This window comes from Mizuhopecten yessoensis, unplaced genomic scaffold, assembly GCF_002113885.1.
Source record: "Mizuhopecten yessoensis strain PY_sf001 unplaced genomic scaffold, ASM211388v2 scaffold1779, whole genome shotgun sequence".
Taxonomy (NCBI): Eukaryota; Metazoa; Mollusca; class Bivalvia; order Pectinida; family Pectinidae; genus Mizuhopecten; species Mizuhopecten yessoensis.
In genome coordinates this window covers 749364-777197 of record NW_018404217.1, presented here as the reverse complement: position 1 = coordinate 777197, position 27834 = coordinate 749364, and the positions used below count along the sequence as shown (strand labels likewise).

The window sequence follows — 27834 nt, the reverse complement described above, 5'->3', positions numbered from 1 at the left end:
TTTGTGAGCTCCACAGTTCTTTTTGTCGTAAGGCGGAGACAGTTCTCGGAAAGGAATAGATCTTCTACAGATATGGCAAGCATTGAACGGATGATGATGATGACGCGATGGATCATTCTCAATAGCCTGCTTACCGTAAAGTGTCTGTTGTCGTGATCTTCTTTATGTTTGTACAGCTAATCCGTCGTGATCAGCGAGGAGAAATAACTTTCCAATGTGTAATTAAGTAGCTATACTGTGACGTAGGCCCTGTATCGATAATTCATATCGAGGTTCAGACATGCAATCATTAATTGTATCAGTTGTTGTTCTGTGACGTAGTTTGGCTCAACCATACCTTAGCATTGGCTTCTTTTACATAATAAATAAAAGTAAAAACAGTATATTAGTTTGCCAGTGACACAGTACGGTGCATAAATATTTCTGTGCAGATAGGATTATTTATTGTCGCCATATTTGGTCGATGGAATGATAATTATACAACTTAACAAAATTCGTTCGTTGAGAATATGCTGCGTAGGAATGCAGTATTGCTTTGACCGAGGAAGGTTTACCCTACATTGCGCTAACCCATATGCATTGTCCTTTGAATTATCACAATTCTATGAAGATCTTAATTATCTATTTAGCGTACTAAAACTGGTCTCACTAAATGACATAGTGCTGATTAATAGAGAACATGTACAGACATATAGGGACTGGTGGCGTTAACATATGTGTTTTATTACACTGAGATGTCGTATACAATTATGAAGATCTTTAACGCTAATATAATTCATTCTATGAAGTTGTTTTGACGTAAGCATCATTCGTTGTGTTTTTAAAGGTTCAAAAAGAACATATCTTCGATACACAATGACACAATCTTAACTCACAGTCGATGGAAAAGTAAAACTAGACACCAAAACATAAGAAAACACCATGCATGAAAAAACTAAAATGAGGAGGCGATAAAATCGTTTCTGCACCAAACGTGCCATGATGTCTACCGTCATCTCCCGTAAAACCCTGCAAATCACCGACGATCTGACACAGTGAATATGTGTATTACATGTATTTTGTTTATTAAATCAGTTCGTTTGAGATCTTCTGAAAATTATACAGGTGTTTACATTGTCAGATCGATAGTGATACACGGAAAATAATAACATGTCTTCACTGTGTCAAATTATGTGTAGCACCTACGATCTGACACAGTGAACACGTGTGTTATGTTCTGTAGATCACCTACGATCTGACACACTTAACACGTGTATTATGTTCTGTAGATCACCATCGATCTGACACAGTGAACACGTGTATTATGCTCTGTAGATCACCATCGATCCTACACAGTGAACACGTGTATTATGTTTTATTCACCAACGATCTGACAAAGTGAACACGTGTGTTATGTTCTGTAGATCACCTACGATCTGACACACTTAACACGTGTATTATGTTCTGTAGATCACCATCGATCTGACACAGTGAACACGTGTATTATATTCTGTAGATCACAAACGATCTGACACAGAGAACACGTGTGTTATGTTCTGTAGATCACAAGCTATCTGACACAGTGACCACGTGTATTATGTTCTGTAGATCACCATCGATCTGACACAATGAACACGTGTATTATGCTCTGTAGATCACCATCGATCCTACACAGTGAACACGTGTATTATGTTTTATTTACCAACGATCTGACAAAGTGAACACGTGTGTTATGTTCTGTAGATCACAAACTATCTGACACAGTGAACACGTGTATTATGTTCTGTAGATCACCATCGATCCTACACAGTGAAAACGTGTATTATGTTTTATTCACCAACGATCTGACAAAGTGAACACGTGTGTTATGTTCTGTAGATCACAAACTATCTGACACGGTGAACACATGCATTATGTTCTGTAGATCACCATCCATCTGACACAGTGAACACGTGTATTATGTGCTGTAGATCACCAACGATCTGACAAAGTGAACACATATATTGAAATAAGGAAATAAGATTATATCAACCTTATTGTGAAAGGTTTATGATATATGAATTAAAATTCTTTTTTTTTTTGGTTTTTGTTCAGTTTCTTCGGTGTTTTTTGCCTGTGCACTGGAAGTACCCAAGGAACCATTAACGTAGAAGTCGAAACATGTATTTACATATCCACATATTGCATTAGGATTTTTGTTTCGTTGTTTAATTGTTCACTTAACTTTGATTTGACGAAGGTACTACTTTGTAATATTTGAAATGATGCTTTTGACAGGGTATTTTTTCTAATAATAATGGTACTTATACATTTAAAAGCAATTATAGACTCAATTGATTCAATCCTATGATCAATTGTGTCAACTGATCAAATGTTCTTTTCTCTTAAGATCCATTTAGACGTTATTGCTGCCCCATTGGAAGCTTTGTTATACGGGACAAAGACAACAATGTAACTGCGACGCTTTTGAGTTGACTTTAGAATTAGATAGTAGCTTCAATAGGAACGTCACCTGCTCCACATGTCTCTATCATTAATTATTCATGTACTGTTTCTAGTTTCATCACTGACATTAATTCAAGAATGGAAATAAAGGGCAGATGAGATATAAACGCGAAATATACCGAGTCATGAAAACGACAAGAAGGGACCGTAATTTCCTGCGGATAGCCCGCGGGCTATCTGCGATTTGATTTGTTTCCAGACCCCCTGCGGGCTACCAGAGATTTGATTTGTTTTCAGAACCCCTGCGGGCTATAAGTGATTTGTTTTGTTTTCAGACCCCCTGCGGGCTATCTACCGGTGCGGGGTGCTGTTATGTTGGGATTTTTTTACATAAATCGTCTATATCCTGCGGGCTATTTGTAGTTTAAAAAAAAAAATCAAATTGCAAAATATTGTATGCAATAGGCTGTAGCTTTTTGGTCAAACTACCTGGGATAATGGCGATTTCGGTATTGTCTGTTTTGATTTCTGTTCTGTTCACAATCCTGCTTGTGTGCTGTCATAATGTCCATAACAAGGAGTGATTTCGGGGATTCGAAAAACGCCCCGGGCGCTTATGCCAGACACAGTGATTCCATTTAGACATTTCGGTTTCATTCATAGAGCCTTTTTTATTACAACTAACAACATTTCCATTTCAGAATTTTTTTCACTAGGAATTGTCACATGTTTGAAAATGACTATTGGTCGTAGCTTGAACCCGTCCGCCATGCATGACAATACGACCGTAAAGTTAGTTTTTTCGTGACCAGTGGTCACCTAATTAACAGGTTGTGTCCAGACAGCGTCCACTGTACGGTTGGGAGGGGCATCAAATGATATCAGGACTTCGTCCATATGTCCAATATGTTTGGATCTTACTTATATATGTCGTTCGCACGTGTGACAAAGCTATTAAATCAGTCATTTTCTTTTCCCAATCTGCTGGAAGTGCTTGTCTGATCGTAGTAAGAGATCTGACTGACAAGTTCTATCGTTTCGTGAATCCATGATAGCACCATGTAGAACCGTTAACAGAAATGTCCGTCGTATAAGCCGCGGGTTATCTGGCGGTGCGGGCTATATGTTAACATTTTTTACATATGTTGCTAATTTGAGACTGTGCGGGCTATACGGTGTAGCGATCTATCCACAGAAAATTACTATCATTCCGTGTTGTATTTAATCAATGGTCTGTGAATTAATTGCTTTTATTTTGTCCTCAATAAAACTTATGTTATAAGTGATGTATGACAAAGCAATGTTAGAAGTATAAACAGACTAACATCATTCACTGTCACTTCATTTTTACAAAAAATATAAGAAGAATAAATAAGAGTTTACCAAATGCTAGCAAAACTATAATTCGATCTAAAATTGAATAAAACTAGGGAGAAAATACGCAAAACGGGGATATTAACATGCAGGTCCCAGCAATAGCACACGATGTTCCGGAAGGGTAAGCGTCTTGTACATCTTGGTCAAATCCAAGTAATGTAATGTCCTCACATCAAGTACTCGGGTAGCGACAACAAAACCACAATGCACACTTTAATCATGTTAATTGAGATTGCATTTACATGTATATGCCGTTGCAAAGGTAATTGATGATATTCTGTACTGTTGTCGTCCTATTAGTGCAAAATCGATAAAACAAATATGAATCAGTGTTTGAACACGCTAGGACTTAGTCAGAACTAGAAATAGAAATTGAAAGCAAACAAGGAACCAACGAACAACATCTCAAGACGCAGCAAGGTGCCTCGGAATGGTAAACTTTACTGGACCAGCAAGGTGCCTCGGAAAGGTAAATTTAACTGGACCAGCAAGGTGCCTCGGAAAGGTAAACTTTACTGGGCCAGCAGGGTGCCTCGGAAAGGTAGACTGTTCTGGACCAGCAAGGTGCCTCGGAAAGGTAAATTTAACTTGACCAGCAAGGTGCCTCGGAAAGGTAAACTTTACTGGACCAGCAAGGTGCCTCAGAAAGGTAAATTTAACTGGACCAGCAAGGTGCCTCGGTAAGGTAAACTTTACTGGACCAGCAGGGTGCCTCGGAAAGGTAAACTTAACTGGACCAGCAAGGTGCCTCGGAAAGGTAGACTGTTCTGGACCAGCAAGGTGCCTCGGAAAGGTAAACTTAACTGGACCAGCAAGGTGGCTCGGAAAGGTAGACTGTACTGTACCAGCAAGGTGCCTCGGAAAGGTAAATGTAACTGGAATAGCAAGGTGTCTCGGAAAGGTAAACTTAACTGGACTAGCAAGGTGCCTCGGAAAGGTAAACTTAACTGTACAAACAAGGTGCCTCGGAAAGGTAGACTGTACTGGACCAGCAAGGTACCTCGGAAAGGTAAACTTAACTGGACCAGCAAGGTGCCTCGCCTCGGAAAGGTAAATTTAACTGGACCAGCAAGGTGCCTCGGAAAGGTAATCTTAACTAGACCGTCGTGATGCCTCTGTTATTTCCAGGAAAAATTATAGGTCACAAATTATCGAAGACATAATGAAAAAGTATGTAGTCACTGTGAAAATTGAAATATCATGGTATGAAATCGGTTAAAGATTATGACGTGTAACATTTACTATCCATAGTCTAACGCCTCTGTATTTGTATAGTTTATACTGAACAGTTAAATTTATCTGGAAAGTCTTGCTCCGTAAATTAACGAATCAGCTGCACCATATTCAATGCATACGGATGGGAGGGTGTATATTACAACAGAGGTAGTGAATGATGACGACATTAGGTCAAATTGGCCACGTTAGGCACTATGGTGACGATTATTGTCGTACTGTAGGAAAATGACAAGATAGGAAGCTAGCGAATAAAAATCTGTGCTCGATCTTTTATGATAATGAAGACATTATTAATATGTTTGCATGTCAAATTAAAAGGGTATATATACTGTTTATGTATCGGAATTTATGTACTCCTTTTGGTACTGTTTTGTTGCAGAATCCGCTGTAAAAAAAATATTTGAGTGGCTTTGATAGCATAACATCCAGTTCTCCAATGGTGCTGCCTTGTTTTTCTTATTTTCTAAATTTGTCTGTTTCTTCAATATTCAAATGATTTCAAACTTTTAATCAATTCATCTCGCTTATGGAGAAAAATAAGCCATGTTCAGAAATGTCGTTTTTAACTGTTCTTCTTAATGTCCTTTGATGCTGCTGTTCCCATGGTTGTCGTCACAATGCACGACCTAAAGGCAAGCTCTGTTGTTTATTTATTCCTGGGTAATTCAATAATCCACTGAACTCAAAATAGAAGGACCTACACATATTTAGACCTTTCATCTTCATTAATCTCTACGGGGATGGTTGTAAATGTGATTTAACAATGAATGCAATCGAAAAACGGCACCGAAAGGTGCAGCTTATACAGCAGTTCCTCAGAACAATAGCACAGACTGACATTGTATAAGTACTGCTTAACATCTAAGAAAAAATGTGATGCGCATGTGCATGTCAAAGTCAAACACTTATCCACTTAGATAAGGCAGTGCATAACAATATTAGTGTCCTCTTCAACGTTAGACTGACAAAATGCATTCAGTCATGACATGCTCCCGCTGTTTCTATTTTATGTTCTTTTACGCAATATTCCAATATTTTAAAAGCATAAGACGGTAAGGCTTGTTTCAGTATTAAAGCATTTTTTTTATTTCCTATCTATATCACCAGTGAAAGAAAATTCTAAAGTCAAGTCCCTGATTAATAACGATAATAAAGTTACAGAGTTTAGGCCCGTAATTTTGGAAAGACAACTGTCATCGGGATTGTGGTATACGTATTCGTTCGATTAATGAATTGGTAATAGGTATGTTTGTGGATGTGTATATTGATTATACTTCGGGGTTCTGTGATAAATGTGAATCCTTAATTTTATATTATACCGGTTATATACTGCGTAAGGAAACTACGTGTCGTTGGTAAGCTTACAGTCCGGGAATAAGTTACTGGAGCGCATCAGATTCAAAACATGGCCTCATAAAAACATCATATTGTTTGTATACTATATATTGTTTATGCGTTATAACGAAAAAATCATGTCAGTATTGCTTTGATAAACAGGAATTATGACCATGTCCAAAATAGGAAAGATGAACGTTAGGCATACACACACATGTTATTGCATCTATAGAATATGTTAATGCCGAAAATGGAGTAAACTGCACCGTACAGCTTTTTGGTCCTTCTAGGACTCATCGATAGTGGGAGAGGCGGCCAAAAAGCTGGAAATCCCAATAGGTTTAAACTACTGTCGAGACAGAGGGGGAGGTGCATATAACCCCTTACTTATATGAATTTTAAGAAAAATAGGAAAACTTGTTAATTTTAAATGAATTATGAGTAAAGTATTTATATCCTGAACCGTGCCACTACTAAAATGAGATAACTGGGGCCGGCCCATCGAGGCTACAGCGGGGCCGGTCCATCGAGGCTACAGCGGGGCCGGTCCATCGAGGCTATAGCAAACCTCGAGGACTAAGAAATCCACCAGCTAGGTCTACTACCTTGTATCTTGGAAAATGAAAGTAAGACACTCAAAGGTGATTTAAAAAAAAGGTAATTGATACAGTACAAAGTATACATAGAAGACAGCGCTCAGCGCTGATCGTACGAGGACATCCCTACATTAGGACTATATCGGAAGTCAGAATGATTATAACAATAGTTCTGTTTTATGCTGCTATACCAAAACAGTAATATTTTTAAATACAAAGTGCAGTCGCTGTTTTTTCAAGTTCTTGTTTGCGTTATCTTATCCGAGTAGATATCGTCGCAGTAACATCCTTGATAAAGAAGGGGCAATGACTTTTAAATAGCGACAAGATAATCTAAGCGATACTGTGTTATCAGTATATCCAGCTGGCGTGTTTGTTGTAGTGGTAGCTTGGTAGCTAATGAAGTATAACGGCTGTATTAAAGGCGTCAAGCAAAAGCTATATACCTGAAATAATTTATCCTAAAATTTAATTATTTTTGTCGATAGGAATGAATTTTTAGAAATTTATTGTTTTCTGTTCTGTATTTCTTAGAAGAATGATGGTAAAATCGGAGTTAAAGGATTTTGGCCGCGATTTTTCATAATTTCATATTTTACGGTCATACGTGTAGTGACCGAGACCCGGTCTCTCTCGGTACTCAGATGATAGACAGGCCAGGCGACGCCCCATCTATATCAGCCTAGTGAATATGCATATTTTGAACTCGTTACGAGGTCACGTGATGTGTGACTGTTCATTAGGTATACCATTCTGACACGCTTCCGTTACATATTTATGTATTACTGTATCAGCAAAACAGTGACACCAATCAATATATACTAGTATATAATTATGTTGAATGGGTAAAATCATTAATTAACAAATAAAGACATCAATTGTCCGAAAGACAAGTTATACAATTCCGTGCCCGCATCAACTACATTCAGTGTACAATAACTTTTAGCTGGGAGATAGTAATACACAGTTTACACACCTAAATATCTTACCTGTGGATTAAAAGGTATGTAAATTACCTGTAGTTCTTACCAGTTAATACTATATCCAGAGGGCATTAACGATACCTACCTGTAAATTAACAGGTGAACTAATTACCTGTGAATGTCATGGCACCAAAGACAAAGGTAAAGACACCAACACTTGTATACAAATGTTATGGTGATTAATATCGATTATAGTGGAGGCCTGAAGAAAGAAAGAAAAATACCATAGCGTTATTGTTAATTCAATAATTACTAGAAGATCGTATTGTATACTTTTTCCAAATGCATGCAACCTTATTGGAAAAAGTAAAGGCATAATACCGCATTGCTTTGTATAATGTTATCAATTAAAAGATGCTGAATAAGAAAGTGGCTATTTGTTATTGTCTTATGGCTAGTATCATCAGTACTCTCAACATTCTAATTCCAGGATATATAATCAAAAGTTGTGTAAAACTCAATCCAAGAGATACTTGGATCGTGCATTTTTACAGCCACAATTGCAACATATACTTTCATCATTGAACATCAGATTTCATATAGGGTAAAGTAGTTTACTATTGGTTGACTTGATCCACAAGTTAGACACTCTTAATGTTTTAATGTTTCAACTACACTTATATATGTTCTTCACAAAACCATTTCAACATTTCTTTACAATTGTACCCAATATTGGCTCGTACTCTTTGTACATCTCTCCTTTTTAGTGTAAATTTTACTTACAAAATAAGACATGGTTTGTAAACAGCTGTTTATTAGCTGATATCAGCTGATTCGACGGTTGTAACTTAGCGTTAATTGTGAAGGATTCTTTTTACTCGTTCTGACGTTCCTACGTGACATACCACCAAGGAAAAGTGTGTTACTTTAAATTCAGCAGAGGCCTCTAAAATAGTCTTTAAATTATTTACTTGTGTTTTTTATTGATGTGGCGACGAACTTTTGCCAAAATAAATGAACTTGATAACCCTTAAACCACCGGTTGACTCTTGCGTTAAATGATATCAGTACTATCATACCTCGCCCGCTATGCAATCAGGTCCGGTGGCTGGTTGTAGTCCTATCGGATAACAGAAGTACACTTCGTGCTAAATAGTATCAATAGGCACCAAGTAACCTTTGTATTCGCATCCTATAGCAGGTCCTGACTTTCGCTGTAACATAATTCGACTTGTATTGTTGTCACTCCCCATCGATTTTGATTACGAGTTTAAACTCCCGTGTTTAGGCTTTGTGGTATAGTTTCCATTATTTTTAAGTTCACTCAACGGTTATACTTTGATATTAAGTATGTATTTGTACCACTACGTACACTTTATCGCCAACAATACTTTCGCATTAATTAAATGATATATGTACGCATACTTTGGTTATATTTCCTTATCCAAGAGTATTAACAGGTTACCCCAACTTATACTGCGTTCAATATAATCTGACGAAGCTTTGTCGAGTTCGATTGAGTTAAAAAATACACAGATTGGATGTAGTGTTGAACGGTTTCTATCGGTTTACCAGTAGCATGCTGATATATTCTTTTACCAAAACTTCCAAATTGCCTAGCACTTATGGTTTCAACTTTTTTGTTGTTTTATTAGTCTTTGAAGACTTTGAAGTTATAATGATGTCGTAGCGACGATGGGACTCCTCAATGACTATCGATCTATTTCTGGCTGTAGAATTAACCAGATGTCTATGTGTGGTATTTTGAAATGAGGTTAATCACCTTCTTCTGTACTCTATTCCATTATTCAGAAATCAGACGGTAGTAAAGGTGGTTATTACCTTATGTTTACATTGACAATAATGTATTAAATAGTCATTACGTATACAGTGGGTACCACTGTAATTATAAGTTACCACTGTTTACAACTCACCAGGATTTAGTATTGATCGCAGGGACGGTATCAGTGTTATACTGTCCCACAGCATCAAGCTTTGACTTAACTGATCGTATTACATAGTGACCATACCCGTTAAGTGGCTACATTTTAACTGATTCATTTCAACTTGCCATTATTGACAAAATGTTGAACAATTGGTCTCAAGATATTTGTTTCTTTTTGAATGTTGAACGAATCAATGGTGCAATCCGACAATTAAACACACAATTACGTAACTTCGCGATTACTAATGGTTTTCATTGTATTAAGCTTTAAACGGTACCCGCACAGACTGCAGTATGAACATAAAAGGTCTGATGGTCATTTAGCCCAAATCACAAGATACAAAACAAGTGCCCGTCTCTGGTTGTTTTTTAGGGTGATGATATTATGTATTCTTCTTATTCTGTTTGTCGTCATTTTAGCATCCTTTGTGAAGGACGACATGGTATGTTACTTCATTGTATGCAAAATGTGTGACCATTTTAAATGTTTTAGGGACGAAAACATTTAGAAATTGAACGAAAGGGAACATGGATATGTACCAATAATTGGCGCGAAACAGAGTAAAACATATAAAAGTTGAGTTTCTAACCTGCCCGCTCCTTCTACTACAATATTTAGTGTTGTAATTTATAAATTGATGGATATATATACCAGGATCATACCTCACAAGATGGAAAGGGGGAGTAGGGGAACACTTATAATTCACTGTTAAACTGATGGATATATATGTATTTATACCAGGATCATACCTCACAAAGACGTAGATCACTTGTCATACTTGTTTTCTTCAAATCACGTAACGTACGGAGAATATTTACAACATAAGGGATACGTTTTTAATCATAATGGACACCAGTTCAATGTTAGGAACTTTACTGGTGTGAGCGACAGTATTTGGTGTGAGCGACAGTATTTAGCGACAGTATTTGGTGTGAGCGACAGTATTTAGCGACAGTATTTGGTGTGTGAGCGACAGTATTTGCATGTTTCTTAACGTGTTATTTTTTAAAGTGGTTAATAATATTCAATAAGATTTACCATATATATATGTACATTTGTGAGTGAGTACCGTGTCACCTGTTAGACGATACTTAGTGGTAAAACATATGAACTTAAATATGAGTACATTACAACTAATATCACATTAAGATTAAGGTAAATACGCATTTTAACACAGCATGGATTGAGGTGAGCTTGTGTGTAGAGTGAATGCGGATTTTTTCAGATATAATTAGATACTATATATATTATCAGTTTTGAAAGATATTCCAACTTGTTTTTTAAATTGAATGTGTCTCCTTTTCTTTCACAATAATACATACATGTACGTGTTTTCTAACACAACGTAGGGTATTGTGTGTGTCGAACGAAAGCGTATGAGATTACGCATGAGATAGTTCCGTATGTCTATATAGATACTACATCCATTCAAAAAATCAGTATAAAGAATTTGACATATTAAATGAATGAAAGGTGTATGGCGTGAGGGCAATCTATTGTTCGGGAGTTGAACCCAGTGCCCCTAAACCCTGGTAACCTCCATCATTTGTTTAACTCTATATGTTTATATGCATACCTCGGTAAGATTTATGTATATATACACATGGAAATCTGTTATGAGAAATTAAGTCTAAAAAATAGATATCATTTTTGAGTATCAGTTCAAGCAAACAACAGTCTGTGTGTTAGTATAAATACCGATTCCAGACTGCAGGCAGCGTTGATTTAACTGCGAATCCATACAAGCAACGTTGCTAATAAACGCTTTGAAATCATCTGCATAAACGCATTTTAACAGTTATTCATAATGGGAATTCAATGACTGAGGAATTGGTTTAAAAGCAACACACTTTTAATTTAAAATTAACCAGTAGTATGTTGTTCGACTATATATATATATAAGTTATTGAATAATCTTTTCCTGTTTTGGTTTCAACGTGACCAGATCACTAGCAAGCATGCGTCCATTTTAAATAAGCAACATCTATTCATGGCTGAAATTTGCGTTAAGCTGTAATTTAATTGATTGTTGTCCTGTTATTACTTATTTCCGCGTGACGTGATCAAAAGACCATGCTCAGATAGATGCTGAGCTGTAACCTTATTAGATGTTGTTCTTTTTATTATCTTTTTCCGCGTGTTGTGACCGTGTGACCGTTGTCAATATCAGCTATGGAGATTACCACCACACTGACATATCAGATGATTTGTGTCCAACAGACCCATCTCCGTCTAACAGTTATTATAACGTAGTTTTTACGATCATTTATTTTGGAAAATATCTATTTTTTACGAGAATACATTTTCGTGAAATTAATTCAGACTAAAAGATTTTATTTCATGGAAAGAACAACGACATTTTTATCAAATTTTAATTTCGCAATTAACCTTCCTCACGAACTAAAGCTTAAATATGTCTTACAACATTCCAGTACGCGCAAATATCGTTTAACATTTAATTGTCTTCATGATTTGGCATTAAGTTTTGAAAATGATAATTCACAATTCGTATAAAGTCCATAAATGCCCATCTAAGAAGACAAGACAACAGTGTTTAGGTAACCTTTTACCAGTATGACGATTTATTGAACCACTAATATCGTTTGTAAGCATTCTTCGATGAGTTTTGCATTCGATATGCCTTTTAAGGGAAATATAATAAGTTTTGGCTTTGTTTTACTACAACAAAAAATCAAATAATATCGTGTTTTTGCGGTTTTCTGTCATCAGGTGATCCTTCTATAAGGCCATATGTCAGATGTAGAGATGACAATCTAATTCCTAGTCGATATGCCTATTGTAATGAATGCATTGTTGTGCGTATTGACTATGTTGTGTTATTGTAACGTAATACTGAAGATGTCATCGTCAGTCGAGGCAAACATCACCGTATTATACCGAACATGTTGTTTATACATGTCTACATATCCTAGGTCGATTGTTTAGTTTTATCGGACACCTACATCAATCACCTATGCTGTCTTATTGTAACGTAATACTGAAGATGTCCTCGTCAGTCGAGGCAAACATCACCGTATTATACCCAGCATGTTGTTTATACATGTCTACATATCCTAGGTCTATTGTTTAGTTTTATCGGACACCTACATCAATCACCTATGCTGTCTTATTGTAACGTAATACTGAAGATGTCCTCGTCAGTCGAGGCAAACATCACCGTATTATACCGAACATGTTGTTTATACATGTCTACATATCCTAGGTCGATTGTTTAGTTTTATCGGACACCTACATCAATCACCTATGCTGTCTTATTGTAACGTAATACTGAAGATGTCCTCGTCAGTCGAGGCAAACATCACCGTATTATACCCAGCATGTTGTTTATACATGTCTACATATCCTAGGTCTATTGTTTAGTTTTATCGGACACCTACATCAATCACCTATGGCTTCTTTATAACAAGTAGGAGATGAGGAGTTCCATTTTGTAGGATTTCTGATTAGTTTGCCCAGACATAGCTCCTTTCCGTTGTAACTATTCGACTCCCTCTACTGACGACATCCTACTTCCGTCTCTTGTAGCACCATCAAAAATATAGATTTGCCCGCAGCTTTCCACCTCAGTTTTAACCTATGGTGCCTGGTACACTATCGTAGGAGTTTCGTCTGACGTCAGTATTTCTGTCCGGATTTCGTTCAAGTCATAGAATACTGTTGAATAACATCGTATTATCTAATGGCTACATGGTATGAGCGATGACTAAATATTGAATATTCTGGTCGAATTCATTCTATGGAAAGAGCGAAAACAAAATGCTATATCTTGAATACTATTTCGAATACCAAAATAGCAAAGTACCTATCTGTAAGGAGAACTTGTTGGAATAAGAATAGTTAAAAGAGACTTTTCACAAATCATGTTAATGACGATTGTCTTTAGTGGAAGGTAATATAATGAGGAAGCATTACATGTATTTGAAGTAAAAAACATACACGTACTAAGCATTATTAGTACTAGGTATTATTAATACTTAGTATTATTAGTAACAAGTAATTTCAGTAATAAATATTTATAGTTTAAGTTTATGTAAGGAGTAGATAATTTTGGTAGTAAGAAATATTCGAACTGGGTAAGATTGGTAGTAAGTAATATTAGAACTAGGTAATATTGGTAGTAAGTATTATTAGAACTAGGTAATATTGGTAGTAAGTAATAGTAGAACTGGGTAATATTGGTAGTAAGTAATAGTAGAACTGGGTAATATTGGTAGTAAGTAATAGTAAAACTGGGTAATATTGGTAGTAAGTAATATTATCACTGGGTAATATTGGTAGTAAGTAATATTATCACTGGGTAATATTGGTAGTAAGTAATATTATCACTGGGTAATATTGGTCGTAAGTAATGCTAGAATTGGGTTATATTGGTAGTGAGTAAAATTAGAACTGGGTATTAATGGTAGTGAGTAAAATTATAACTGGGTAATTTTGGAAATGTTAACATACAGAACTTTAAGTAATACATCACTGATACCTATATAACCTTAATATTGGCCGTTATGTTACATCACTGATACCTATATAACCATACTGTTGGCCATTATGTCACATCACTTATACCTATATAACCATACTGTTTGCCGTTGTGTTACATCACTGATACCTATATAACCATATTGTTGGCCATTATGTCACATCACTGATACCTATATAACCATACTGTTGGCCCTTATGTTACATCATTGATACCTATATAACCATTCTGTTGGCCGTTATGTTACATCACTGATAACTATATAACCATACTGTTTGCCGTTGTGTTACGTCACTGTTACCTATATAACCATACTGTTTGCCGTTATTTTACATCACTGATACATATATAACCATACTGTTGGCCATTATGTCACATCACTGATACCTATATAACCATACTGTTGGCCATTATGTCATATCACTGATACCTATATAACCATACTGTTTGCCGTTTTGTTACATCACTGATATCTATATAACCATACTGGTGGCCGTTATGTTACATCACTGATATCTATAAAACCATACTGTTGGCCGTTATGTTACATCACTGATGCCTATATAACCATACTATCGGCCGTTATGTTACATCATTGATACCTATATACCCATACTGTTGGCCGTTATGTTACATCACTAATATCTATATAACCATACTGTTGGCCGTTATGTGACAACACTGATATCTATATAACCATACTGTTGGCCGTTGTGTTACATCACTGATATCTATATAACCATACTGGTGGCCGTTATGTTACATCACTGATATCTATAAAACCATACTGTTGGCCGTTATGTTACATCATTGATACCTATATACCCATACTGTTGGCCGTTATGTTACATCATTGATACCTATATAACCATTCTGTTGGCCGTTATGTTACATCACTGATAGCTATATAACCATACTGTTTGCCGTTATGTTATATCACTGATACCTATATAACCATACTGTTGGCCCTTATGTTACATCATTGATACCTATATAACCATTCTGTTGGCCGTTATGTTACATCACTGATAGCTATATAACCATACTGTTGGCCGTTATGTTACATCACTGATGCCTATATAACCATACTATCGGCCGTTATGTTACATCATTGATACCTATATACCCATACTGTTGGCCGTTATGTTACATCACTGATGCATATATATCCATACTGTCGGCCGTTATGTTACATCATTGATACCTATATACCCATACTGTTGGCCGTTATGTTACATCACTCATACCTATATAACCATACTGTTGGCCGTTATCTTACATCACTGATACCTATATAACCATACTATTGGCCGTTATGTTACATCATTGATACCTATATACCCATACTGTTGGCCGTTATGTTACATCACTGAAACCTATATAACCATACTGTTGGCCGTTATCTTACATCACTGATACCTATATAACCATACTATTGGCCGTTATGTTACATCATTGATACCTATATACCCATACTGTTGGCCGTTATGTTACATCATTGATACCTATATACCCATACTGTTGGCCGTTATGTTACATCACTGATAGCTATATAACCATACTGTTTGCCGTTATGTTACATCACTGATATCTATATAACCATACTGTTGGATCCTGTTTTGAGATAGATATAGCATCATTACTACATTGTTACAGCAAGATACATCTCAGTCATATCACCGACTTATTAAAGTTAAAAGATCATTCCCAGAATAGCGGAAACGTACTTAAAAATGTAACACAAAACAATACGTACGCGAACATGAGGTCATGAATAGTTATGCGTAAATAGTATTTGTATGAAATCATGTCAATAAGAGAATGACTGATGGCGGTCTTAATTCAATTGGCCCACCCATGTAACTGTACGCATTTCTAGATAATAGAACGCGGGTGGATTATATGCGGTCCTGCACTTAGACCTATTTCGATTGGCGGTTGGCTATCGAATTTCCCGCCAACATCACCTAGGTGTAGTCACGTGAATATAAGGACGCCCACTTGAGTTCAGGAGGACCATTTCACGACTCGACGGTGGTGATGATGCAACGTGGAGCTCTGTTCAGCTGCTGAATCCAGGGTGATGATATAGGCGCGCGACCGAGTGATACATGAGTGAAGGGATCGTTGGTTCCCTCCTCCTTATATACCCCTTACGTGCGCTCCGTGCCAGGACTTTGGACTGCTATACAAGCAACTGGGAAGTTATGCTGAATTCAGTCAGCTAAATTATTGGATATTATCACAACTTTATTTGGGTAAGCTATGCATCATTTCATTCTATTACAAGACAAGCAAGTTATCATTTTAAAGATAATAAGTTTGTTATTACTAAATTTACTGCGTATATTCTTTATAACGATATCATACTTATCGGTGCTATAGTTTCTGACTTAAAAACGGTAACATTGCTACCTAACAATACTAAACATATTGCTGTTTACCCTGTGTACCGTTTGTTATGTTTTGTTGTACATGTGTTACACTAGCAATAATCCGGGTTTGTTTACTCCCGTTTTGCTATACAAGGTTGAAAATTATTTAAACAGATCGAAACTAATTCCTGAATAACTCTACAGAATGGGAATTATACATAAATAAACAATACAACTGTTAGGTTTATTAGTTGTGTCACATAAAGGTGGCAAGTCAAGTGGACTCTTTTAAAATCTGTTATACAGCATCGTATTGAAGAATGTGAAATTATCAAGATAGAACTTAGTTCATCTCACTGAAGTAAAATTTATTTCATATCATAGAATGATATAACGTAAAGATCAATGTTAGGTAGTTCAGTAAACACGAATTATTTTTGTTGGATTTCTTGACGTCTTTCTGGTGTTATGGTATTACTTCAGTTCGTAAACATGAATTTATATATTTTGAATTTCTTTATAATTTTCCTATTTCATTGATATCTTTTAAATTGCTTTCCATTGAACATGGCGGCTGTTATTCTTGTGCGTTAAAGTTATGATATTTGATATATCAATATCACCCGACAGCTCCTTAATGCAATTTACAATCAGACATATTTTTGCAATTTTGTAATATCACCAATTATACATAATTAAGGAACAATATGAACTCATCACAAGTCCACGGCGGAGTCATGACTGGTAATGCTATTTTCAAGAGTTCTTATGTCTATGGTTTAATTTGTAATGGTACATGCTTTAGAAGAGAATGGTAAACAGAATTGCACTGATAGTTGTTTCTGCGTAGTCTATATCATGAAACCTCAATAGAAATCTCTCCATGTTTATATTTAACTCACTAGATCAGTATGTCAGAATAATAACGTAACAATAACACCAACTGTTATTTGTATGACACGCATTAGATATTCATGATATGTTTCCGTCTTGATGAAGTAAGATAAAAACACCAAACAGTCAATACAAAGAAACAACAACAGGAGCCGAGGAGTCTCCTTTATTGGTAACTTAATGATAATCCATATAAAGAAAATGAATACCAAATTAGGAAGGGAAGCAAGGTACTTGGTCAACATTACTGCTTTGTTTAATTGATCGAGATAATCGTCAACAACATAAATTGAACATAGAAAATAGTGTATTCATAGTATTGTTTTCCTGTGCCAAGATTGAGAATTGAATAGGAAGACATCCCAAACAAAAACAATGCGTGAAATCATTGATAAGACATGTTTCAATAATACAGAATCTGATAGCTCATCCATTTAAGGTCACCTAAGATTTTTCGAATATTTAAAATGACAACTTAAGGAGTTAGCCTGTGATATTAATTTATGCCTACAAGGTAACGATGTCATTATGTATTCCCATTTCAATATTCCTTTTGAAATGAAATGACGGGTGCATAAGGAATTAATTTTGATATGTTTCACGTCTGTTAGGTGGCACAGTCAGGTACATATCTGCAACAAACATACTAGAGACTATTTCTTTTATCACTTATGCCAGGGGGTTGTTTTGTGTCGTCTGTAGTTGTCAGAGTGTGGAGGGTTAGGACAAGTCTTTAATCGTCGGTAATTATCTACAAGCTGAAGTCTATACATTAACAGTTTAGAATATATTTTTGACATTAACAGTCTAAAAACAGTTCAAGCCTTGCAGCAAACTCGCCATAAAAGTAATGTATTTGTTTTAAACTGTCAAAGATAAACGCAATTGCGTAAGAAATTTAAATTGTCCATAACACATAGCCTGATATCAAGATTACAAACGAATTTGGAAGGAGTCAAAAGACGGTTGTATTTTTAAGGAAATAACACTTGTTGTAATACTGGCATAAAATGGTTTTTAGGGTGATAAACACACCACTCTGTTTTGTTTACCGGGTGTATCAGCGTTGGTATGATATACATTGTACTCGTTAAAAACAATACACTATACTTGTTAATATTAGTACATATCTAGTAATATGAATAACCTTCCTGGTATAACTGTGAAAAAAATTAACACCGACAGAGGCCTGCTCTGGTAATTATCACGCCAATGAGATGTTGTGAAAACCCGTAAGGCTTTACATAACAAAGTGTCCTTATTTACAATCAACTAATATTTAATTTCCGTCAACAGTATGTCATAATAAGTATGCAACATCCAAAACAAAGTCTTTCTGATACAATTATTTACAATATGGTATACGCATCGTTGACAACAACTTGCTCATACATTACAGACGTAGGTTTATATATTACTTTGAAATTTCTTAAGAAAAATATTTAAAAAATAAAATTCTCTGTTTCCTCTGCACCGATACCATGAAATGAACCAAATCTGCAGCTTCTGTTCTATCTCGCCTAGCTGCTTTTTTGGTAGTGTTCCTCCTGCCACCTGTCTCTGTATAAGTTCAGCTATTGCGTCCGACGTTAAAGACGGAACAAACAAACACCTTAGTGTATATTCTTTATCACAGTTTAACACTTGTCTCGGTTTATACATCTGGTCATAATAATTTACATACAATAACGGATACCTAAATTGTTTAACCTAGGTTAGCTAACCTGTTACAGAAATACAGCCTGTAGGGTATAAGGTACGACACTCTTCTAAACTACTCACGGTAAGAAACAACAACAGGCCTCGAAAATGCCAAAATATTTATATATACATACAGAACATTAACATAAAATCCGTAGGCGATATCGGATACTCCGGAATGTAAATCACTCCTATCACCACATGTGGCACCTGACAACGTATTTCCTGTGTATCACTAAAATATGTACCAGGTTCAAATGATTATGGACTTGTTGAGCAAGCATTTAATTATTATGGAAATGGTAATGTTTTCGTTTGAAAACTGATCAGTTTGACAATGGTAATAGTGAGGTGTTTGCTGACGCCACTCTGGTAAGTTCACTTATATTGTGGTCCTTCTATATGGTACAAACTATAACACTCCTACACAACCACCCACGGTCTATATGGTACACACTACAACACTCCTACACACCCTCAACGCTCTATATGGTACTAACTACAACACTCCTCCACACCCTCAACGCTCTATATGGTACTAACTACAACCCTCCTACACACCCTCAACGCTCTATATGTTGCAAACTACAACACTCCTATACATCCTCAACGCTCTATATGGTACTAACTACAACAATCCTACACACCCTCAACGCTCTATATGGTACTACCTACAACACTCCTACACACCCTCAACGCTCTATATGGTACAAACTACAACACTCCTACACACCCTCAACGCCCTATATGGTACTAACTACAACACTCCTACACACCCCCAACGCTCTATATGGTACTAACTACAACACTCCTACACACCCCCAACGCTCTATATCGTACTAACTACAACACTCCTACACACCCTCAACGCTCTATATGTTGCAAACTACAACACTCCTACACATCCTCAACGCTCTATATGGTACTAACTACAACACTCCTACACACCCTCAACGCTCTTTACGGTACACACTACAACACTCCTACACAACCACCCAAGCTCCATATGGTACACACTACAACACTCCTACACACCCTCAACGCTCTATATGGTACAAACTTTCCTCCAAATCATCCACGCTCTAATTGTAATAAACTATCACCATTCCGTACCACCCACACCCACGCAACTAACACTTTGTATTGTACAAACGGTACCACTCCTTCAAACCACCGACATGCGGTACGGTACAAATGGTAACACTAGTCCAACCATGCACACTCTGTATGATACAAACGGTAACACGCGTCCTACCATCCACACTCTGTATGGTACAAACGGTAACACTCGTCCAGCCGTATACGCTATGTATGGTACAAACGGTAACACTCGTCCCACCATCCACACTCTGTACGGTACAAACGGTAACACTCGTCCTATCATCCACACTCTGTACGGTACCAACGGTAACACTCGTCCAACCATCCACACTCTGTACGGTACAAACGGTAACACTCGTCCCACCATCCACGCTCTGTATGGTACAAACGGTAACACTCGTCCAGCCGTATACGCTATGTATGGTACAAACGGTAACACTCGTCCCACCATCCACTCTCTGTACGGTACAAACGGTAACACTCGTCCCCCCATCCACGCTCTGTACGGTACAAACGGTAACACTCGTCCCACCATCCACTCTCTGTACGGTACAAACGGTAACACTCGTCCCACCATCCACACTCTGTACGGTACCAACGGTAACACGCGTCCTACCATCCACACTCTGTATGGTACGGACGGTAACACTCGTCCCACCATCCACACTCTGTATGGTACAAACGGTAACAATCGTCAAACCATCCACACTCTGTATGGTACGGACGGTAACACTCGTCCAACCGCCTACACGCTGTATCATACGAATATACCACTCCTTCAAACCACCCATACGCCACTCCTAAAGCCACACACGCTCTGTTTAATACAAGTGGTACCACTCGAGAAATGCTCGCCCTGATGTCGTGAAACCTGCATTTAGTATGGAACGTCACTGTTTTACTTTATTATATATTTATGTTAATTTAATGCATTGTACCACTAAATATATCCGTGTATATGCAATGTATTTATGGCACAAAGACATTTGTGTCTATTGCTGAATAAAGATTATACATAATCTCTATGTGGTACAAACCATAATACGTATTCGAACCACCCCACGCTCTGTAGCGTACCAATGTAGCACTCCTCTGACGCTGTCGTCTCCTACATCATGCAAAATCTCAGTTTCTTCCAAATCACTCAGGCCTTAGTAAGTAACATACTTTACACCTGTTCACGCCTCTAAAATTCACGTCATTCTTAAACACTACGTATTGCTTTCCAAACGCCTTTAGTTTCCAGTGTAGTTCCCAAGTAAGTGTTAATTGTATACAAGACTACCGCCTCATCGGGAAGAGTTAAGTGTAGCTGTACACCAGAATTGGGAGAGGAAAGGTTCGATTTATATGTCAGAGATTTAAATTGAACATGTTATACGCTCAGCGGCGTTATATAATCAAATTTAATTGCTGCGCTCCACCAAAAAGGCAGGATTACCGGATTTGGCCAGAAAGTGTCTAACTGTAAAATCAATCACACTGGGAACACGTAAAATCTTCGTTGGGACGCTTAATAAAATTGAAATAGGTTGATCGCAATATAATCATTCCTTTACGATGTTATAGACATATGAAATTATAAATGGACATTTCTCTATACGTGTAGAAAATAATAAGATTTTGTTTTTTTAATTATTTCAGGTAGGAAATATTGTGCACAACATAAGTTATTTCCTGAATGATGAAAGTGTATAGAACTTGGCTAGCTATATGATATTGATGTTGAAGTTACACAGCAACCTTAGTTTTTTCATGACAACGTAAAACCATCATGTAGGCAAACGCAATCGTAACAATGAAAAACTATTTTATGTTGTGCCATATTCTCACCCATTAGCTGCCTCAAACGACCAGTAGGTGGGAAACATTTCTTAAATATCTTTACAGAGAGAAAACAGTACATTGCTACAATAGAGACATTGCATTATATACAAAGTACAAAAGGAAACAACAATGTAAGGCACATTACGACCACGTTTGCACATTGAGAGGATTGGCTGCGGTAAATTTTATAATGGTATTTATGGAACGTTCTCCCTCCATGCTGTATGATGAAGCATCCATTTCTGTAAGTCATTGCAACAATGGCAAGGGAGCAAAACAAGTCGATAAACAAACTGGGCACCGTATTATTTTTTTAAACAGACCATTATGGACCATCACGCTTAAAATGTTTTTGGAAGAAATAACTTTCTGAACGATGAGGCTTTTTTTCGTTTCCTACCTTCCTGTTTTCTTTCTTTTAATCTACTTTCTCGTACCGGCGGAATCTTCCTATGTCCTCACATGACCCTCGCTAATGACGGTAAACCCCAAACCAACGACGAGTCAAATGTGCGTCATACCTCTTTTAACCACAAAATTCTTTCCTGAAATATTCATCCTGTTAGATTTCTTTTTAAACAGAGGGGACAAACGCAATAATAAACTTAAGCCGATCTTTAATTAACTTTAGATGTTTTCAAAACAAATATGATATGCATTTTCAAGAACATTCAGCAAATAGTATGTGTCTTACCTCATAACGTATTTGTGAACATCCATATTTATTTTTTGACCCATTGGAATGGTGTATATAAGAAGCATGACAGTTAAGATGGAACAAAGAGAAAACATGGCTTTACGAATTGCTATTTGAACTATAGATGTCTTAAACTCAATGACTCGCACGCTCATTTATCTTTAGCCAAGGCAAATGGGCATAATACTTCATATAAAAATCAAATCCAAAATTATTCTTAAACTATTTTGAGGGCAAAAAAGGCGTATATCATTCATAGTTTAGCTATATCTAATCAATATAAATATCTTGATTCACTTATCAATAAAAATAGTACAAAGGATTATATATCATGAGTTGTACAGAGTCCAAATACAAAATAAAAGTCAGACCTGTGAACGGTTATCTTAAAATTGGGTGTGGTAAAAGCACCCTTGTCCCGCGCATTGTTGAAGAAGAATCTATTGTTAGCTGTTAAAATAGAATATACAGATATTAACAAAACTTTATTTTTTGATTTTTCAGAGCAATATTCCCCTTGTATTAATATGCATTAAAAACCTTAAACTAGATAAATAATCTATAACGAAAGTAATCCCTCGCTACGAGGGGAATGTAAGCATTCATTTACTGGATAAAAATCATATCCAGTCACTTAATCACTGAATAACTTATGTAACTGTTCGCATCTTTGTCTTTTCATTGGTAGTGATATCTGTGTTTTGTTTTGCCTATTAAGGCAGCTGATATATTAATAAATCATTACACACAATCACAGGATCACAAACAACCCGAAAGCATTTAACAAAACAAATATAACTTTACAAATTAAACGAAACGATACCACAAACTAAACGAAATCATACCACAAACTAAACGAAACTGTTCCAAATACTAAACATACTATATTCAACTATCTAAATCTTACTATAGCAAAACTAAGCGTAACTTTTATACAAACAAACGGTAAATTTAAGACTAAATGTAGTTATTCCAGAAGCATCATTCGTTTTTCATGCATCGCACACGTGTTTACCATTCCTTCCCCCATGCATCCATTCGTGTTTTTATTTACAATCGTTGTTGTTATTAGATAGTATTCGTCTAAATATACAACTGAATGAGTGTTTATCAGCAGTAAAGGTTGAATATAGCGTGTCTGCCTCCCTGTGAGTACACGATTTGACCCAGTAACACAGGAGAGACCGCGAGCATTGCTCTCACTAGGAATTCAGGAGATAAGTTTGAAAAACTTGGCAGAGCGTTGGTATGGATATTTAAAAGAAAACATCGTACTATGATGATCGGGTAAGCTACTTTAGATTACCTTGAAGCTTATATATGCTGCGAATTGACATGTGTTTCAAAAATGTATGTGTATAGAATTATACAAAAACAAATTGTATCGGTCTACTTCTAAAACGACCAAGATACACTTATCTTTGCTTGTTTTCATTAGATACATGCATAGCAATGGGGTTTTTTTTGTGGTGGTCAATAGATCAATAGATATTCAGAAACAATGTCGAGTTCTTAAGCGCAAGCGATTACTTACCATTTAACCATAAACATTAGCGAAAGATTGGGGGATCTGATCAGGAAATGATACAAATAATATGGACAACAAATTTCTACACTTGTGTCAGTTAAGATAAGTAGTAAACAAATTCAGTTAATAATTGTAAACACGTGTATATCATTATAAAACGATGACCTTTCTGCACTAAAATATTCCATGCCGTTTTTTGTTGTAATGCATGCCTCTGCATGGTGAGTGGAATATTTCCAACTCAGTGACATACTGGCCCATTTATGTTGACTGGGTCACCAAGCATCTGGTTTTTAATTCAAACAAGTCACTCAAAAACAAATGAACTGCATAGCCTAAGAAAGTTCATGCTCACACTTTTGTGAAGTATTTTGATTCTATTATAAATTTTAAACACGACCCGACTGTTATAAGGTTTTTTAATCCTTTGATTAGCGTCGTTAATGTAGAGTGACGTCGTAAAATAAAAACAAAGTAGAATTATTATAAACTTTAAAGAAAAGGTTAAATACGCGCATTTCTAAAAGAAATGTATGCCCTGTAGTCAGAATGCTCATGTTGTTTAGGTGTAATTTAAGTAGATTGCACTTCCTATAAAGTGTGAATCTCGAAAACTTCTACTTCCTAAGGAAATTACATCTTATACAGGTGTACTCCCTACAGAAATTACATCTTATACAAGCGTACTCACTACAGAAATTACATCTTATATAAGAATTCTTCTATATAAATGTACATCTACCCCCTATAGAAATATATATCTCATATAAGTGTACTCCATTTAGAAATATAGAAATAAACATCTTATATAAGTGTACTTCTATAGACATATACATCTATATAAGTTTGCTTTTATAGAAATATACATCTCAAATAAGTGTAATAGAAATAGAAATCTACATCTTATATAAGCGACTCCCTATATAAATATACATCTTATATAAGTGTACTCTCTATATAAACAAACATCTTATATACGTTTACTTCTATAGAAATATACGTCTTATATAAGTGTACTTCTATAGACAATTACATCTATATAAGTTTACTTTTATAGAAATATACATCTCAAATAAGTGTACTCCCTATAGAAATATACATCTTATATAAGTGTACTCTATATAAACAATCATCTTATATAAGTGTACTTCTATAGAAATATACCTCTGATATAAGTGTACTTCTATAGAAATATACATCTATATAAGTTTACTTTTATAGAAATTGCCATCTCAAATAAGTGTACTCCCTATAGAAGTATACATCTTATATAAGTGTACTTCTAAAGACAATTATATCTATATAACTTCACTTTTATAGAAATATACATCTCAAATAAGTGTACTCCCTATAGAAATATACATTCTATATAAGCGACTCCCTTTAGGAATATACGACTTATATAAGTGTACTCCCTATAGAAATGTACATATTATGTTAGTGTACTCCCTATATGATTGTACATGTTATATAAGTGTGACCGTAGAAGTGTACATTCATTACCATTGCACTTCCTTAGAAGTGTCGATTTGAAGAAATTTACATCCTGTGTAAGTGTATATTCTGTAGATGATTACATCCTGTGTAAGTGTATATTCTGTAGATGATTACATCCTGTAGGATTGTACTCCTTCGTGAATCTGTATGCCACGAAAATATTCTTAAGAATTCTTCTTCCTATAGAAGTGTCCGACCAGTAGAGATTATTTTGCTTAAAGGTTTTTAAGAATGAAATTCCATGACTCGCGGCTGATGATTTCATTTTTAATTTCTATCTACTTTTCATTACTTAATTATCTATCTGATGAGAGACTGAAAACTATAGGTCGTAGTTGGAAACTACAACTACGTGAAGAACTCTAATGTTGCGTGGTAATTATTTCTTCTAGCAGGCTGGACTAGTAAGGGGGTCGGTAGTTCCTCATTTCGTTGTCGATTTATCTAGATTTATAACAGTTTGCAGACCTGGCGTTTTTAACTGGATAGAATGCTAGACTTAATCACAGATTTGTCCATGGCTGTGGAAAGCAAAGAAACACGGTTTTAAAAGATACTTTGGAGTGAGATCAAGTTTATAATATTTAGACGAAGCCTTTACATTGATACTGAACAACTCATAGGTTATGATCTTACCTTTAAATTCGACATAGATAAAGAATCAGTGACATCTGAGATATGGATCTCACCTGTTTATTTGGAGGCTCTGTTAATTTGTCGTTAACATGAGCTAATATTTTTGTATTATTATCATGGATAGAAAAGCTGTCAATGGTATAATTCTTTCCGTGTCTCATCAATATGTTCCGTTAATAATGATGTGGAGTTGTTTATCATTTCTATCAGATCGTATTTTACTTTCTTCAATCTGATTAAAACTAGACTTGAGCATTACTTACATTTGACACTTTGCAGATCTGGTTTTAAGGATTCCTCAGCTTCTCCTTATGTTGTTCCTTCCCTGTAGGTATGGAGTGACATATGTAACAGTAGATACAAACATGGATCATAAAATGATTTACAATGCACCTAACATCATGATACTAAAACCGATACATTTTAAAACATAAATAATATAGTTACCAGGAAATACCACAAAAGTACATGTGTCACTACTACCAGCATCTGGAGGGCACGTCTTACCCTTCTATTGTATTGTTTTATACCCCTTGTTTTGTGGGATAATAATGTATATCCATTAATGAAGGTATATTCCATGATGTTTTGCTGTACGGGGGTTATAAAATCGCATTATCCTGTCAGTGTACAGAGTTTAGTTCGGTTTTTATTACCATACGCATGGTGTACAGTACATATGTATATCCAGTTTGGATAAAAGCATTTTTAAATATCAATTGTCGCTCATATAAAATGAATGCATTGTCTATCAAGGGAAGTAATATACGATGACGTCAATGCATTGATACTGGTGTAACACCTGTCGATATTTCGATAGCAGCAGACCTACAGGTTATATCGCTCCTTTAATCAAACTTCTATGTACAGCATCTACTACTTTCAATATCATTTATTCGAGAAATACAAATACGGAAATGGTAATGCAGTCTCTGCATATAGTAGTAAAATATGTCTATATCGTTTACCTCTGGACTAATATTACTGTCCAGAACATTCCAACTTCAAAATAAGAAAAGAAAAAAAATGTTTTAACGGATACACTTCTACAAGTTAAAAGAGATACAGAACAGGTGTACGGGAAGGTTAAGCGTATTATGCTCCATTGCTTAACCTAAGGAACACTTATGAGAATAACAAAATGCGACATTCATTTTCACAAGGAGATATATTTTCCTGTGAGACAATGAAGTAAATTATAAAACCTTGCATTTGACTTTCATCAACTTGCATCTCGTTAAAA

At 35.9% G+C, this 27834-nt stretch overlaps 1 protein-coding gene across 3 annotated transcripts in view; it reads left to right on the top strand.

The window, feature by feature from the left end:
- Positions 1 to 27834, top strand: part of LOC110440704 — a 50316-nt gene that overhangs the window by 4029 nt on the left and 18453 nt on the right. The window contains exon 1 of one of the 3 annotated variants that reach the window (XM_021483859.1): positions 16355 to 16593. The exons of 1 other annotated variant lie outside the window; for it this stretch is intronic. The gene's annotated coding sequence lies outside the window, so the exon portion shown is untranslated. Of the gene's footprint in view, positions 1 to 16354; positions 16594 to 24094; positions 24218 to 27834 lie in introns of those variants that run through there. One more of the 3 variants, XM_021483872.1, reaches the window with a different exon arrangement.